Genomic DNA, 16,644 nt, shown 5'->3' on the forward strand with positions numbered 1-16,644 from the left:
AAAACATACCACACACTAAAAGAAAATGGGAGGGACTTATCTCAGTCAAACTTATATTGATTCATCTGACACAAGGTCATTGATGAATCAATTACCATTTAGACATTAGAGAAATCATTGGTCAAATAAGGGAATGGGGAAGAATAGGAATGAATATGAAGAGGGAAGGGGAAATAGAAACACAAATTGATCATGAGAGGAATTTCATTTGATCAATACCATCCATTCATTTTGGGAGATGAAATATACATTTCATCAATCCCCTAAATCCAATGGTTTTGATCAAACAAAAGTCAAATCAACCATGACCAAGGCTCAAACAGAAATCAAACATCACAAAACCATAAAAATGGCTCAACATAATTTTTAAACATTTAATCAATTAAAAATCAAATTAAAAGGGAATTAAAATGCATTTTAACTTGGTCAAAATCTCAAATCCCTTCAAAACACCAAATAAATGGCCAAGGGATTTATCCTAGGTCAAACAAGGTCAAAGGCCCTTGGACAAAAAATTTCATGATTTTTAGAAAGTCATAAGTATTTTAAAATAATTAAAAATATGCAAAAAAAACATATGATTCATGAAAAATACCAAAATTAATCCAAAAAAATAATTTTAATTCAAAATATGGAGGACAAAAATATTTAAAGATTTTTGGTGAAAGTCCGATATTTTTTGGATTAAAAATGAAATTATTATGAATTAAACAAAATAAAAGGATTAAATAAAAATTCAGAAATTAAAATAAAATGAGAAAAAATAAGGGCCATCAGATCTCTCTCATTAATTGAGGTGCCAGATTTGATGGCCAAGCGCGCGCTTGTATCACGTTTCACAGTCAACGTGTGTACACGCGTGGTAATCAGAAGCGAGGGCCAGGATTAAAACGTTTTAAACAGATTAGATGGTTGGAGATACACCACCACATCACCGGAGCCCTAGCTCCGGTCATCTTCTCCGGTGGACCTCACAGGACTGGTCCATCCTCAACTAAATGGAAAATGAAAAATAAGGACACTATTTCAAACGAAAAATGCTCAGGAGCTCGAATATGACCTCCATTTCATCCAATTTCAAGTATATTGAAAGATACGTGGATTTGAAATTTGAGGTGCATGATTTGAGTTGCTTCGGTTTGATCTTAAAGCAACTCAATCTTGTTGCCTTCATTGGTAGGTCTTCAGACAACCAATAATCAATCAAAATAGTTGAGAAGTGAAGGAGAATCGAAGAAGAGAAGTTTGAGAAAAATCCCCTTCGGGTAGTTTCAATTTGGCTTGATCTTGCTTCCAATTTGCCTTGGCTCGACTCTAGGTGCTTGCAGGAAGTGAAATGCATCAATGAAAGGCTTGGATTCTTGCAGTTTTAATCTCAAAATAGAAGGAGAATTGAAACTCGATTTCAAGTGAAATCTTCAAGTTTATCCTTTAATAGAGGTTAGGGAGGCAATGGTTCAAAGCTTGGGCAAGAGGGATCTTAGGGTCAAAATTGGGGTCTTATAGAATCAAACATGGATTCAACCTCCCCACATTTTATCGTTATCATCGCCGCACTCATGAGCCATTGATTGGCTCTGAGTGTGGAGAATTTCTCAAGAACACAGAAATGGAGTTTGACCTAGAAATTAAATTAAATGGTGGATAACGAGTAATCAAGGTTCATACTATGAGATTAAGTATCAGTGATGAATTTTGAGCAAGAGGGTGACTTGTTTGAGTGAAAAAGATGAGTGGAACTACCTGGTCGAAATCATTCTCAGAGGAGAACTCTGATGATTATGGATAGCGCGGGGAGGGTGGTTGCAAAGTGTGTTAGTGTTTCAGAAAGCTTAAGTGAGGTGGTGTGAAGGTTTGTGGGTGCTTGGTTTGGATTGAAATGGCTTAAAACTCAAAAAGTGGAACTCTGTTTTTGATGGAGAAACCTGGTTTCGAGGAAGAGTTTTTCTAGCTTCAAAATATACGGAAATGCATGGAATACATTCCCCTATTTATAGGGATGGTGAGAGAATTGTTTGGAGGGAGAATGAATGGGTCTTGCTCAGAAAGTGGGTGAGGTCGAAAATAAGACAAAGTGAGACTTATGAAGGAAGTATTGTTGTGGTTTTGACCTGGTTTCCCCTTAAAATCAGGTAGTTTTCACCCTAGAATCAAAAAGGAGGGACAAGGATTGTTGGATCAGTGTTGTGGTGGCTTTTGTTTTTAACAATTTTGGGAAAACTTTGACTTTTGCACATGACTCGGGTTTGATCACATGGGGCCTAATTATCACCAAGTTGACTGCCAAATATGTCTGGGAGTATTTTGGAATGTGCTTGAGGTGATAAGGGATCAATACAGTGTGGTTTTGGGACTTAGAGCATCAAAATGCAAAATCTGACTGAATGTGGGATGATGTGTGCATCATGGCAAGTCAGCAACTTTGACCTTGGGCCAAATGAAATTGGCTTGTGCATTTTGCATGAAAGTTGTGCCAAATGTTATTTTCCATGCCCTTTATCAAATGAAAAAATAACTAAGTCAAAAGGAGTTGTGGTTTGGAAATGGCAATGAGGTAAAGTGGGGGCCATGAGCATGATTCTAGGTCTGGCTAGGCATCTTGACCAACTAGGCCAATCCAAAACTTGAGGGCCTTTCTCATTAAATTAGGTCTTGGACCTTGAAACAAAGTTTAAGAGGTATTCAATTAGGACATTTAACTCAAATAAGATCTTGAAAATCTTGAAAGGTGAAAAAGTTATGGCGTTTGGACCAAATGGTAGGCCATTTTTGCCAAAATGTGACCAACCAACATGACCTAGAAATGTCATTTTGAGTTTTCTAGATTTTTAAGGAACCATGATGGATGTTTTAAGCTCATATGATTATATCTTGATGTAAAATGAGGCTTGGATCTTTGTGGTATGATTTTAGGTCATGTCCATGGGTGAAATCAATGCATTGAAAGTTCAAAATTCATGATCAAACCAAGGACTTGTACCATAAATGAAATGGGTGTTTGATTGATGAAATGTGTTTTAAAATGAATTTAATTAACGTGTTGAATGATAGGATGATCAAGTAGGGCAAGTCATAGAATCAAAGGATGCACAAATTAGGGTTTCTTGGACCACAAGTTTCATTAGGAGCCTTAGCCAGACAAATTAGGGTTTTTGGGTACAAGAGATGTGTTGAGATGATTAAAGAGGTTTTGCTGTGAGAAAAGTTTGGATATTAGGGGTCCTCAATGGTATGGTCAAGGATCAAGGTGAATGGGAACTTGTACAAGCCACCGAGGGTCAAGAACTAGGGTTAAGGTCCTTGGGTGTCCAAATGAATATTCACATCTCTTTAATGAGGGATCACCATTCAATTAGGGTCTTGGATGTGAGTGAGATGTCTTGAGTGATCCTCCAAGTTCCTAGGATGCCTTGAGGATGAAGATTAGGGATAAGGTGGCTTAGGCACACCTCAAAATGATCAAGGGATCTTGAAGCTTCAACTGACCCTCGTGCCTTGAGTTTGTGGATCATTGTAGGTGTAGATTCACATGATAGGACATATAAAGTATGTATGTTCACAAATTAGGGTTAATGAGATTATATGAGGATAGAGTAAATTTGAGGGTATGACAATGCGCCCTATCTGTTTTCTTGATTTGTAAGCCTAATAAATAATTGAGTTCTCCCATTAGGGACAATGAATCATTAGTAGAAATGAAAATAACATCATCTACATAAATCTTAACTAAAATAATATATGATACTTTATGCTTTATAAACAAAGTAGTGCCACTGTTCCATAATTAATTCCTTTCTTTAGTAGTAAGCCAATTAGGTGGTCATACAAAACTCTTAGAGCTTGTTTAATACCATAGAGAATCCTTTTTAGTATAAAAACATGGTAAGGATTTTCGTCATCCTCAAAACCAAGAGGTTAAGAGATGTATACTTCTTCGTTTATAAAACCATTAAGGAATGTGAACTTAATATCAGTCAGATACAACTTCAAATCCAAGCAGCATGCAAATGCCAAAAGAAGTCAAATAGCTTCTAGACAAGCTATAGGAGCATATGTATCCTCATAGTAAATCCAATTAATTTGTATGTATCCTTTTTCCACCAACATTGCTCTATTTCTTATAGTTATATCGTGCTCATCAAGGTTGTTATGAAAAACTCATATGGTGCGTATGACTATTTTATTTTAAGGATGTGGGGCAAGAACTTTTACACCGTTTCCTTTAAATTTATTTATATTTTCTTGAAAAACAAGGAGCCAACCTTCATCAGTCAAAGCATCAATGATATTTTTTGTTCAATCTGTGAAATTAAGGCTTAATAATTATTAAAACTAAGAATCTAGGAACTCATACTTACACCTCTTTTGATCTCTCCAAATATTTGATCCAACATATGATCTTTCACAACAACCCAATCTTGTTTTTCATCCTCTTGTTATCTTTCCTCTTTATCGACTTTAATGTCCTCACTTTTAGGAGGTTCCATTTTTGTTTTCATCCTTGACTAATTCTTCCATGATTATTCATGAAATATCAAAACTAGAAGAAATAGCTTTCCCCATCTCTTGGAGTTTGGTTCCATCAAAAGCTACATGCACTAACTCTTAAAAAATAGATATTATATTATTGAAAACCCTATAGGCTTTACTAGATGAGGATACCCAAGAAAGATTTTATCATTAACTTTAACATCGAACTTACCTAGTTTGTCTTACCATTGTTTTAAATAAAACAATTTCAACCAAAAACGCGAAAATAAGAAATATTTAGATTTATACATTTATGTAATACACATGGGGTCATATGTAATATATTTCTAAGGACCACACTGTTTAAGATGTGGCATGCGGTGTTAACTGCATCTACCAAAAAGTACTTAGGTAGATCCATCTAACTTGTCATAGTCTGTGCTAACTCTTCTAAAACATATTTTTTACGGTATACAACATAATTCTATTATGGAGTATCCAGACATGATAAATTTTAAGTTATACCACTTTTGTTATAAAAAATTTCAAATTGAATTGGTTTTGGACAAGCTTGACAAATTTAACAAAATCTTTAAAAGTTTCTTCTCTGTGGGATAAGAATAGAGTCCAAGTAAATATAGTGTAATGGTTTACTATCACGAAGTCATAGTAACCGCCTCCTAGAATTTTAGTCCTTGAGGGGACAAAAAGATCTATATCGAGAAGCTCAAGAGGTTTAGATGTGGAAACATAATTTTTTGGTTTAAAAGACACTCTTTTTTTGCTTTCCCATTTGTCATGCATCACATAACTTTTCTTTTGAAAATTTTATTTTAGGTAGACCAATTACTAGACTCTTGGATGCTATATTACTAATAAAATCAAAATGAACAAGACTCAAACGTCTATGGCATAGCCAAGAGTCTTCACTCTGGAAGGCTAAACATTTGGTATCAGTACTTTATGCATCATCTAGGTTTAGCATATAAACACTATCAACTCTAGAACACTTAAACACTCTTTACTTATAATCTTTATGTTCAATTAGATAAATCAAGGTATCAAAAGTGATAGAATACCCTTTTTTGCATAATCGACTAATGCTTAGAAAGGTTCTGTTTAAGCCCTTTAACTAAAAGAACATAATCGATTGTGATTGCGGAGGGATTTCCCACAATACATTCACCTAAAATATTACCTAGAATATTGTTCCCACAAGTAACATTTCCACCTTATTTATGAACATAGTCTATAAACATTGACACGTCTCCCATCATATGCCTTGAACGTTCATTATCCAATAACCATATTCCATTTGTAGTTGTAAGATATCCATGCATGAAGATCAACAAGGTAACTTAGGTACCCAACTTGTATTGGGTCCTTGGAGGTTAATAATAGGATCTTTAGGTATCTACGTCATGATACCACTAGGGACTTTTACATTCCTTATTTTACATAGATGCCTAATGTGATGCTTTTCACCACAAAAGTGATAAATCACTATAGGATAATTATTCTTTCTATTCCTCCTAGTGAAATAGGCATTTTTCTTATTAGAATTTATAAATATTTTCCCTTTATTACTTGGAATCACAAAAGTAATACTGTTTGATTTAGAGAGGTTTGTTATTTGTCCTTTCGAATTGTTAGTTTCATATTTTAAACTAGGATAAGTCTTACACTAAACTACATTTACCTTTTCTTCTAAAGTGTTACAAATATGCAAATAGTCATTAATAAGAGATGCATGTTACTCTTCCAGTGATTCTAAAGAAATTTTATGTTTTAAGACTTCTTTCTCAAGTTTTAAAATAATTTTCTTTTGATGATAAAGTTTCTTAAAAGAATTTAAGGCTCCATCATATGTTTCATGAAAAATGTTAGATAAATCATTGTAAAAAGGTAAAGAATATGATTCTTAATCACTTACCTCCAAGTTATTTTCCTTCTGACACGTCATCAAACAAAGATTTTCTATTTCATATTCATCTGAACTTGGGAGATAAAGAAACTGCATCTTCTTCCCAAGAAAAGTAGGCGGCTCTACGACTTTTGGCTTTATAGCCCTTTGTCTTGTAGAACAATTTCTTGCTCTTGAGTTTAGTTAAACTTGGACAATCAGTCTTGTAATGTTCGATTACTATATTTTTAACATGACACTTTCCTTTCTTCCTTCTTTTTATCTTTTCATTTCCTTGGTGGGTTAGATGTTTTGAACTTCACTAAGTTTTGATTTGAATGCTTTAGACCATTTATCTTAATGTATTTGTTGTAGTGTCCTACAAACAAATCCATCTCTTATTCTTTCAAAGAATATTCATTGGTACTATCTTCATCTTCCTCTGGACATGGAAGTGGATGCCTTTAAGGAAATGTTTCTCTTTTACTCGTTAACATTTTCTTTATTTTTCACATTTTCTTCACTTTCTTTGAGTATTTTTAACCCGTTTTCATGCGCAATAAGCTTTCCAAAAAGAGTATATATGTATTTGGATTTCAAATCTTAGGACTCTTTTATGACAATCACCTCCGATTATCATTTCTTACACATATTCTACGTGAAAGCCACAAATTCTTTGGGTTCCATTAGAAAGAGTTCATACTCATATGTCAAAGTGTTATTTTTAGATTTATTTAGATCTTAAGCGCTCTCATTAAGAATTTGAATGATATCTCATATTGTTTTATCTATTTTACTATGTGAAATCGATAAATACAAATTAGCACTCAAGGCTGAAATTAGTATATTTCTTGTTTTCTAATCATAAGACGCTTTATTAGTTTCATCATCAGTCCGGTCTTTGGGTGATTTATTAACCAAAACACCATCGAAAATACTTTTTAGGACAAAAGGAATGTCCTCGATAACAACTTACAGAGTTTATCTACAAACATCAAGTGTACATACGTGCATTCTTTCCAATACATGTAATATTCTCCCTTGAATATGACAAATCTATTGTACACACTCTTTAGATCATCCGTACCTAATTTCACAACTTTTGAAATCGTGAGATTTGATCAAAAGACAAGCTCTAAGGCCAATTTTTGGTTTGAATATGAGCGTAAAATGATCTAAGGGGGGGGGGGGGGGGGGGGGGGGGGGGGGGGGGGGGGTTGAATAGACCTTTCTCTAATAAAACATTGTTTTCAAAATAAAAGTTAAAAACTGGGAGAGCAGAAGTTTTGAAAAGCATTTTAAAAAATATTACTTGATCGAGTTAATGTATAGATGAATTCAATGATAACAATATGATGATAAATAAACTAATAAACAATAAGGTAACTAATACAATTGTATTCAAACAAATATGTTTGAATATAATATGATTAATTGATACTACAATCTAGAATTACAGTATTCTAGAATAATTGCTAAAATGAAATGTTTAGAGGACTAGATGTAACACAAAACTAAGCTTAAAGATTAAATCACTATGAAAAATAAAGCCTAATCACATGCAAGATTGAAAGAGAATTTAACCCAAGGACATGCAAATTCTAAACATAAATTAAAAAAAAAAGGGATAAACATAATATACACCGATATTTATATTGGTTCAATATGTCATCATCGCTTGCACTTAATCCATTATCCAATGGAAAGCCATCAGAAATTGTTAAGTCTTCCACTAATAGAAAATTTACATTGTGTTTTTTTAGTACATATGATAATCATGTATATTAATAGCTTATATCTAACAGCTAAGCTACACATATGTTATTCATGATTTTCCTTCATCTGTACATAACATACTAGGATGAAAATCCTCCAAGATCTACGTTATTGAATCAATCAACCTTATCATAACCAAAGCACTCAAAAATTCCATTCGCAATGATATTCACTCAGTCCTATTGGAATTCCTTGTCTAAGTATTTGAACTTGTTGAAAGAGATAGAAATTACAAGACCTCTTAGAGAAGAAATTATTCTTTTTCTTCACTAGATGTAACAGGAACATTAGAATACCTAATGAATCTCCTCACAAATAGATCTCACACATTCTCAAAAGATGAGAAACACTCACCAGTGGTGTTTTTGGTTTGAGTTAGAAGATGAACATTTAAAAAAAACTTACATAAAAACTTTACAAACTCACTAAATCAACACTCAAAAAGGTTTTTCCGTCAAGGTTAATATGAGTGAGAGCTTTGTGTGATTGATGAACACTCAAGGTTTTTTCAAAGGTTAATATATGGATTATGCAAACATTATGAACTAGAGAGATAAACATTAGTTTTATAGGTGCTAGTGATAAGGAACTAAAATAGAGTAAAAATAACATTTTGAATCGAGTGAAGGGAAAAAATGATGATTCGAATCTAGTGAAAGAATGATTTTAGTCAAGAGAGGAAAAATAAGAATTTAGCATATTTTATTCGAATCAAACTAGAGTGTAACTCAAGTCAAGTGATTTTAGTCAAACCAAAATGTGATTCAAGTCTCCCTTCTAATGAGCAACTCACAATTGAAAATATCGTCCATCATTCGAGTCAAACAATATCATGAGTCAAGTCAAACACCTTAAGATTCAAGTCAAAGAAAGTGTGATTGAGTCATGACTCCAAAGCCAAAATCCAATTTCTAAAAATTGGTCATGATTCGAGTCATGAGTTTTACTCATTCGAGTCATGTGTCCATAAGTAAATTTCTAAGAAAATAAAAATGTCATGATTTAAGTCAAGGATTTGCATGATTCAATCATGCATGCATTAGTTTCATGATTCTAATCACAAACATTCTGATTTGAATCATCTTGTTTTGACTTTTAGTCAAAGGCCGATTTTATGCATGCAAAAGACTTTTTAACAAAGAAGACTATATTCTAAGAAATTTGCAAAGAAATAATTGCGAGGGACTCAATTACTAGAGAGATAAATATAGGAAAAGGAAAAAAGCACCCAGAAAATTAGAGATACCCTAGGAGAAATTTCAAACTCTGGGTGTCTTCTTCATCTAACACATTGTTTTATGGCACTTCACTTTGAAACGAAAATAGAAATGTAGAATCATGCACAAGTCACCAAAGATATAACACATTTTCTCTATGTTTTAGCCTCCGCCAATAAGCACATCTTTATGCAACACGTCTTCTGTCTCTTTGATGACATCCCGGAAGACACAACACCGTAGGCAAAACCCAAGTTTTCCTAGAAAGCCACCAACCTATTCTTCACATAAGTATCTGTTGAAGACATATCACCAAAAAGGTAGACATAAGTCCCGGCCCTCGCCAGAAAATGATTTTGATTCCAGAATTTTGGAAACCTTTGAGAGACCAGGGTGTATCAAATTGGATGCCATGTATACTCGTGTGAGCAACCTCGAAGAGACGAGTAACTAGATAGTAGCGATATTTGAAATTATTCACACTATTAAAATAGACCTCGATTATCTTTTGGTCCTATGTAAGAGAAAGTAAGATTTGAACCAATGCCAAGTCATTCGACCGATGTTAAACGTTGAAGAGGTGGAAAAACCGTCAAAGTCGGCAAGCTTTTCTAATACTCACATCAGTACTATAATACTTTGATGTTGGCCTAACTCGTAGAGGGCAATTGCGGGGGGCAACTCCCAAATGGTTAAAAAAGTCTAGCTCAAAGTCATTAAAAGAAATATAGCGGCCTATCATGGAGTATAAGCATTCATGAAGAGGGATAACGCACCCCAAAAACTTGATGCATACCATCTTGTCTCTTTCAGGAGGAAGCCCTCCCAATCCAAGGGGAATCCACCTCGGTGAAATATGGATACATCGTATTCCAAGTTTCTTATGAGCACGATGGTCCATTATATGATTATTTCCAACACACACAAAAAAAAAATGATTGTAAGTATAAACACGGGATTGAGATTCCAACCATCACATTACTTTGTTGTGTATGGGGTCATAACCAAAAGCATGACAATGTGCTATAATGTAAGTCTGGGCGTTGCGTTAAAGTTATCTATAATAATTAGATTGATTAGAGGTAAAGTATGAAAAGCAAAACCCATAGAGACCTTTCTGAGATTGAGGCTACCAACCAACCTTCCTTCCTCCGCCATAATTTCTTCCTTCAAATCTTTCATAACCATATTTTAGAGAAACCATAGAAATGGGAAAATGAATACTAAAGAGAAAGAAATTTTTGTTTTTACCTCGAAAGAAGTGATCTTGGTGGGTCGCATGAATAAGAGGGAAATAATCGACATAAATTGTTTGCAAAGATTGAAAGCAACTCCCGAAAAACAAAGGAGGAATTCCTAGGTCTTGAAGAGTGGATAAAAGGTAAAAAGCTAACCTTGGACTCCTTATGTATCCCTTTGGTACAAGTATCACACGATCAACATTAGATAGCATCAGAAAGTACAACAATGCCGCCAACACTATAGTACTAGAAAAGTACTGTAAAAGGAGGGCCATCAGCATTATCTGACCTAGAAGTATTCCTTGATATATTCAAACACTTAAGTACTCTAAAAAGAATGCCTTCAAAATCGTGTGACATAGAACCTCGAGTCAACTTTATCCCACGAAACGTTGTAGGTTTGAAATGAGCATTTTATGCGCATGTTCCTAATGCAACTGGCTTCCCCTCAGAATCTACCCATTTCCTTCAATCGGAGGCCAACTTTAAAATCCGACAAATAGTTAAGGGTAGTCCGAGCCACACAATCCTCGCTTAAATAGGTAATAAGGGCTTGAAGGACAATTGTTCTGAGTCGTTCGCAAGGCCCACTGACAAAGGCCCAATCATGAGGTCAAACATGCAAGGCGTGAGCAACAAACGGGGAACATATGAGACCTCAACTAAGCATAAACCATGCGATCCTAACCTCATACCTATCTCCCATCGTTAGATCTAATCAAACGATGATCCTCACAATGCATTGGGTTGATCGGGAAAGGTTTTAATCACTCACTCTATATAAGCTTCACACGCGTCAGTTTCAAGTATCTCTTTCATTCTCACTCAACTATTTTCTTGAATACTCCACTCACTTAAACATTAAAGTGTTAATTTTATAAATTCACTATATTCCGTCATATCAAATAGTACTCACAACCGCACCGAAAAATCTCAATTCTATTTTATTTCCTATACACTGGTTCCACCATAGAACAGATAGACATCACTACAAAGACAATAAAAAAAATCATGTGTGAATATAAAGGTCCAATTTTGTATTATATATCTTATCTTGAGTTCTTTCTCTCTGGCTTTTGGACCACCTTATTTCATTCTCCTCATTTCTCCACAGTATGACCAATCACTTTAGCATATGTTTGTCCAGGTTGTAGGAAAGCAAAAAGTCACGAGCATGAATGCAACATTATGAAAATCTTAAAAATATATATATATATATATATATTTTTTGGTCATACATTTTTTATATAAGAATAGTATTACCCATTGGCAACTAAAACCAAACACTAGAAAAAGCATATACCTAATTTGATTATTTTTGTAGTATTTTCTCATTATTAATATTTCACTTTTAAAACCTATAGTACTTATTATAGAAACTTCAATCTAAATGACAAAATGAACATTCCATATCATAAACCAAAAAGTGCACATGGATGAGCATAGTATAGTATATATCAATCATAACCAAAATGAGGTGTTTATTTTTGTGTGTATCATTTTCATCCTTGGGATAAGGGTAATGCAGCTTCATTATAGGCCAAGAGGCCAAGAATTAATAGATAAAGTTGTTTGCATTTTCCTCCATTGAAACTTTTGGTGAAGCAAAAAGCTTTATGGCTTCAAACTCATATCCGTGAATACTCTCAAATATGGATTTTTGTATTTCATTACCTACATATAAGGAATGGTAAGGACATAACATATAAACAAAACAATAAAGACAAAAACTCTTTGTTTTTACCTTTTAAAATTGTTTTATTTAATTTATAAAGAACTTGAAGATCACTCACATGGACAATATCGACTAAAAATTCACATGCACCACAAACTATAACAATAATATGATAGCAATAAAATAATGGTTTTCGAATAGGAAAAGTTTAACTCAGATAGCATCTAAATCGTTAGATTGAATTCATGTGCAATTTTATTATTATTATAAATATGTTTTTAATCGTTAGATTGCATTCTCAGATTCAAATTCTAGAAATATCCGTGAACAAAAGTTTGTGGTAGCAAGAAGTTGCACTACCTCCAGATGAGCACATTTACTACAAACAATTGCATTTATTGAGGCAGGGGTCCAAAAACAAAATGTGTTTCTTCATCTCTAAGTTTCAAGAAATGTGTGTTTTGTTTTAGAGTTTATTTGCGGATGAAAGAGTCTCAATAAAACCGATCCAATCTAAGCCAAACACAATTGGAGTGACCAACAATCGATTCTATGAAGCATCTCATATGAGCACAATTTACATTCTCATCTCAACCGCTAATATGATCATCTCATACGATCATCTGCCATTTAAATTGGATCAATTGGAATGATTTTAAGTTCACCTCTTTATAAACATGACTCTAAGTCATGTTTAAATATTTTTATTTATTTATATATTATAATCTTTCTCAAACATTAACTTAAATATTAAAATATTAACTTTGCAGATATATTCATATCTCAAACATTAATTTAAATGTTAAATGTTAACTTTGCAGATATATTCATATTTGATATTAAAAACTTCAACTATCATACCTCAAAATCTTTCTATAGTGATAATCTTCAACCGTATAATCTTTTTATATTCTCCAAAATAGAGTTTATCATATATATATATAACTTTGATACTAGTATGTATTTTTTCTAAGAAGTGAAGTGTTATAAATTCTCTAAGTTAATTTATAAAACAGTGTTTATAATTTATACAAAAATAAATTTTAGTTTTAATTTATTTTTTGTTATATAAATAGTGTAAAAATAAACACTTAGCATAATAAATATTTATGTTATAATTAAATTAAAGTGTTTGTCTAAACATGGCATAAAACCGCCAACAGTTTGTCAAATATAAGCCTTTCACGTATGAAAATAATTAATACCTTTTGGATCACTCATCAAAAACAAAAAGCAAGTTGGTAAATGCATATCAATAATGCAAATGCAAACTTAGTTGTTGTTTTTTTCTTTTTGAATTGAATATGATAGTGGTGCTATTGGATCATAAAACGAAAACATGACCCTACAATTAACTGATTTCATTTTTAATCACTAACATTTTTGTTGTTAAGGAAAATTAACAAGAGACAAAAAGGAATCTCATTGTTTAGTATTTATTTATTTAGTTGCTTGAAACATAGTAGTATAGTATTGAAAGAAATAATGAATGATATGTTATGTGCATTAATGAAGTTCACGAGGATACTTCATAGTTCACGAGCACGTAATCACTAAAAGACGGCTTCAAAACATGTGTGGGGTACTCCTTTTTCTTATTCTTTCTCACTACAAAATACTCAACAAAAATAATAGTAATAATAAGATACAAATCTTAAATAATTAATGGTCACGAGAGAGGATGAAGAAGGTGATGATTGTTGGAACTTTGAAGCAAAGGTATAGGTGGGAAAGAGACTTGTGGAAGTCACAGATGAACAGTATTGAAGTAATGGAATTTATGTAAATATGTGGCTAGCAATTGGCATTTGCTTTAAACGACACCTCATGTACTATCCAAATAAGGCTCTCAAGAACATGAAAACAAGTAAGAACCTATATTTGATTGTTGTGATTCTAAACCACCTCGTGCACATCACTATCACTACATACCTATACTTTTAAAGGGTGAGTTGTGTGTGAGTATGTGGAATGATTTTTATTACAAGATGGTCTATTATAATAGCTTAACCATTAGTAAGAATTAATATTTGTATAGGGTTTTTTTTCTACAACTTTATATTAGAGATTAGTTGGGGAGGGTAATGTTAATAAACAAATTTTAAATTTATGTTTTAAGTAAATTTAAATTTTAAGAGACTCGGGGACTTAAAAAATATAAGAGAACAAAGCTAAGTTTAACTCGGAAAAAAAACATGTAGAAATAAGAATTTAACACTCGGCAACTAAAACACACATAACAAGCACATATTGAAGTCGGTGCGTGATTAAAAATTGTACATGCTAAAAATACAATATGCGACAATTTCTATAAAGGTGAGAAAAATACACAAGAAATGGGGTTGAATTGTGAATGTCAAAAATTCGATTTGTTTCTTATACAACAAGTTCAGATTCTGAACAAACTTCAGAGTATGATATTAAAAATAAATATAGCAGCGGAAATAAAGTGATTAGAAGTAAATGCTAGCAACACACAAATATTGTCTTGGTTTCTCTCCTCAACTGAGAGTAGTACAATCCCCTTGCCTAAACAAGAGTTTTTCACTATAATCAAACAAGCTACAAATTGCTCAAGCACACTTGCAAGAGACTTCAATTCTCAATCAACCTATAAAGAGACTTCAATTCTCAATCAACCTATAAAGAGACTTCTGTTCAAGCAACCTTGCAAGAGACTTCTGCTCAATCAACCTACAAAGAGACTTTCTTACTCAAGCACACAGACAAGAAACTTTCTTGCCCAAGCACGCAGGCAATAAACTTCATCTACTTTAAACAAATAATTTAATAGAAATGGTAACCACTATACTTAGACATAATCAGAAGTATATCAATTGTGCAACAACCACAAAGGGTCTTAACCTCTTAAGATTTCTAAGATATACAAAGATAAGAAATCTTAAGATCTTATGCAATAACAATTACAAATGAAAGCTCTGAGTTTTGCTCAAGATATTGTATTGCTTTATTGTATACTTCCTTCAAGTCTTCAATTTTCTTTTATAGATATAGAGAAATGTTTGTTGGAGTGTTTGAAAATAAGAGAAAACTTAGTGAATAAGCATGTCAAGAGGGACGTTGGAGAATGCATCTGGTTTGAAGCATTGACCACTGAATAATGGTATTGTTTACAACACCTTTTGAAGTACTAGGTATCTACCAAAAGGTAGAACAGATTGAAGAGGTCACATCATCATTCCTTGAGCCTTGTAAAATGAAACCCTAGTTGACTCTGTCCAGAAATATGGGGCTTTGATAAGACAAGACTGATTTGGTACAGTGTACAGATTAGATGCTATTCAAGCCTTCAGAATCTGAGTTATCATCAGAGGCTAGGTCATGAGACCATAGTCTGAACCTTCAGAGGCAGATGCCTTCAGAGGCTGGTGAACCAATTCAGAGACATTAGATTCTGATCAATCTGAATCAGACTTATATTGCTTCTCCACAAATGCTTTTAATCAGGATTAAATGTATGCTTGTGATCCTACACACTTGAATATATGTTAGCATACCCATTTGCTCTTTAAATACTGTTATCATCAAAACCTAAGAGATATGAACAATCTTGTTCCAACAATCTCCCCTTTTTTGATGATGACAAACAAATGTATTTAAGAACAATGGTTGTTCAGTTTTAACTAACTTGACAATATCAGAGTCTGAGGTTAGTAAGCTCCCCTTGAGTCTAATATTCCATAGGTTGAGTTTTGTAAGTTCCCCCTAAGTTCTATCCAAGTTAATTTAAACTTATTTTGATAGATAAATATTCAAATGAAAGCATTATCAAAATAATTGAATAATTAGGGTTCAAGATAAATTAAAAGCATTAAAAAAATACTTTTAACCTTCTTAAATATTCCCAAAATTTTGTCCCCCTATTTTCATCAACAAAAAGATAATAAATACAGATACTGGTGATTGATAAGCATATGAATCACAATTTTCAAGATGGTCAAAGGTAGACTATGACAACGTTATTTTCAAGAAACAGTAAGATCTGAGGTACAAGACTTAAAGAACACATTCTTCAATATAGAGGAGATTTTAACCAAACCCCTATAAAAATAGAAGTATAACTAACACCAAAACATACAGCTCTAGAGAATCACAAGAATGGGCAAGAAGAGGATATTCAAGGTAGATAAGCAAGATTTTGCAAAAGAAATTTGCAATACGATGAGAAAGGATGCAAGACAAGAGAAAAAGAAGAAGGAGGTTGATTAATTAGCAAAGACTCAGAGAGCCACACCAGCAAATGAAGAAAGCACATTTGGTGGAGTTACTGAGAAGAGCAAGACTCCAGTAGCAGATAAGGAGTGAGATGAAGACTATAAGACTTTTCTGGAGACTTACAAG

This window comes from Lathyrus oleraceus, chromosome 4, assembly GCF_024323335.1.
Source record: "Lathyrus oleraceus cultivar Zhongwan6 chromosome 4, CAAS_Psat_ZW6_1.0, whole genome shotgun sequence".
Taxonomy (NCBI): Eukaryota; Viridiplantae; Streptophyta; class Magnoliopsida; order Fabales; family Fabaceae; genus Lathyrus; species Lathyrus oleraceus.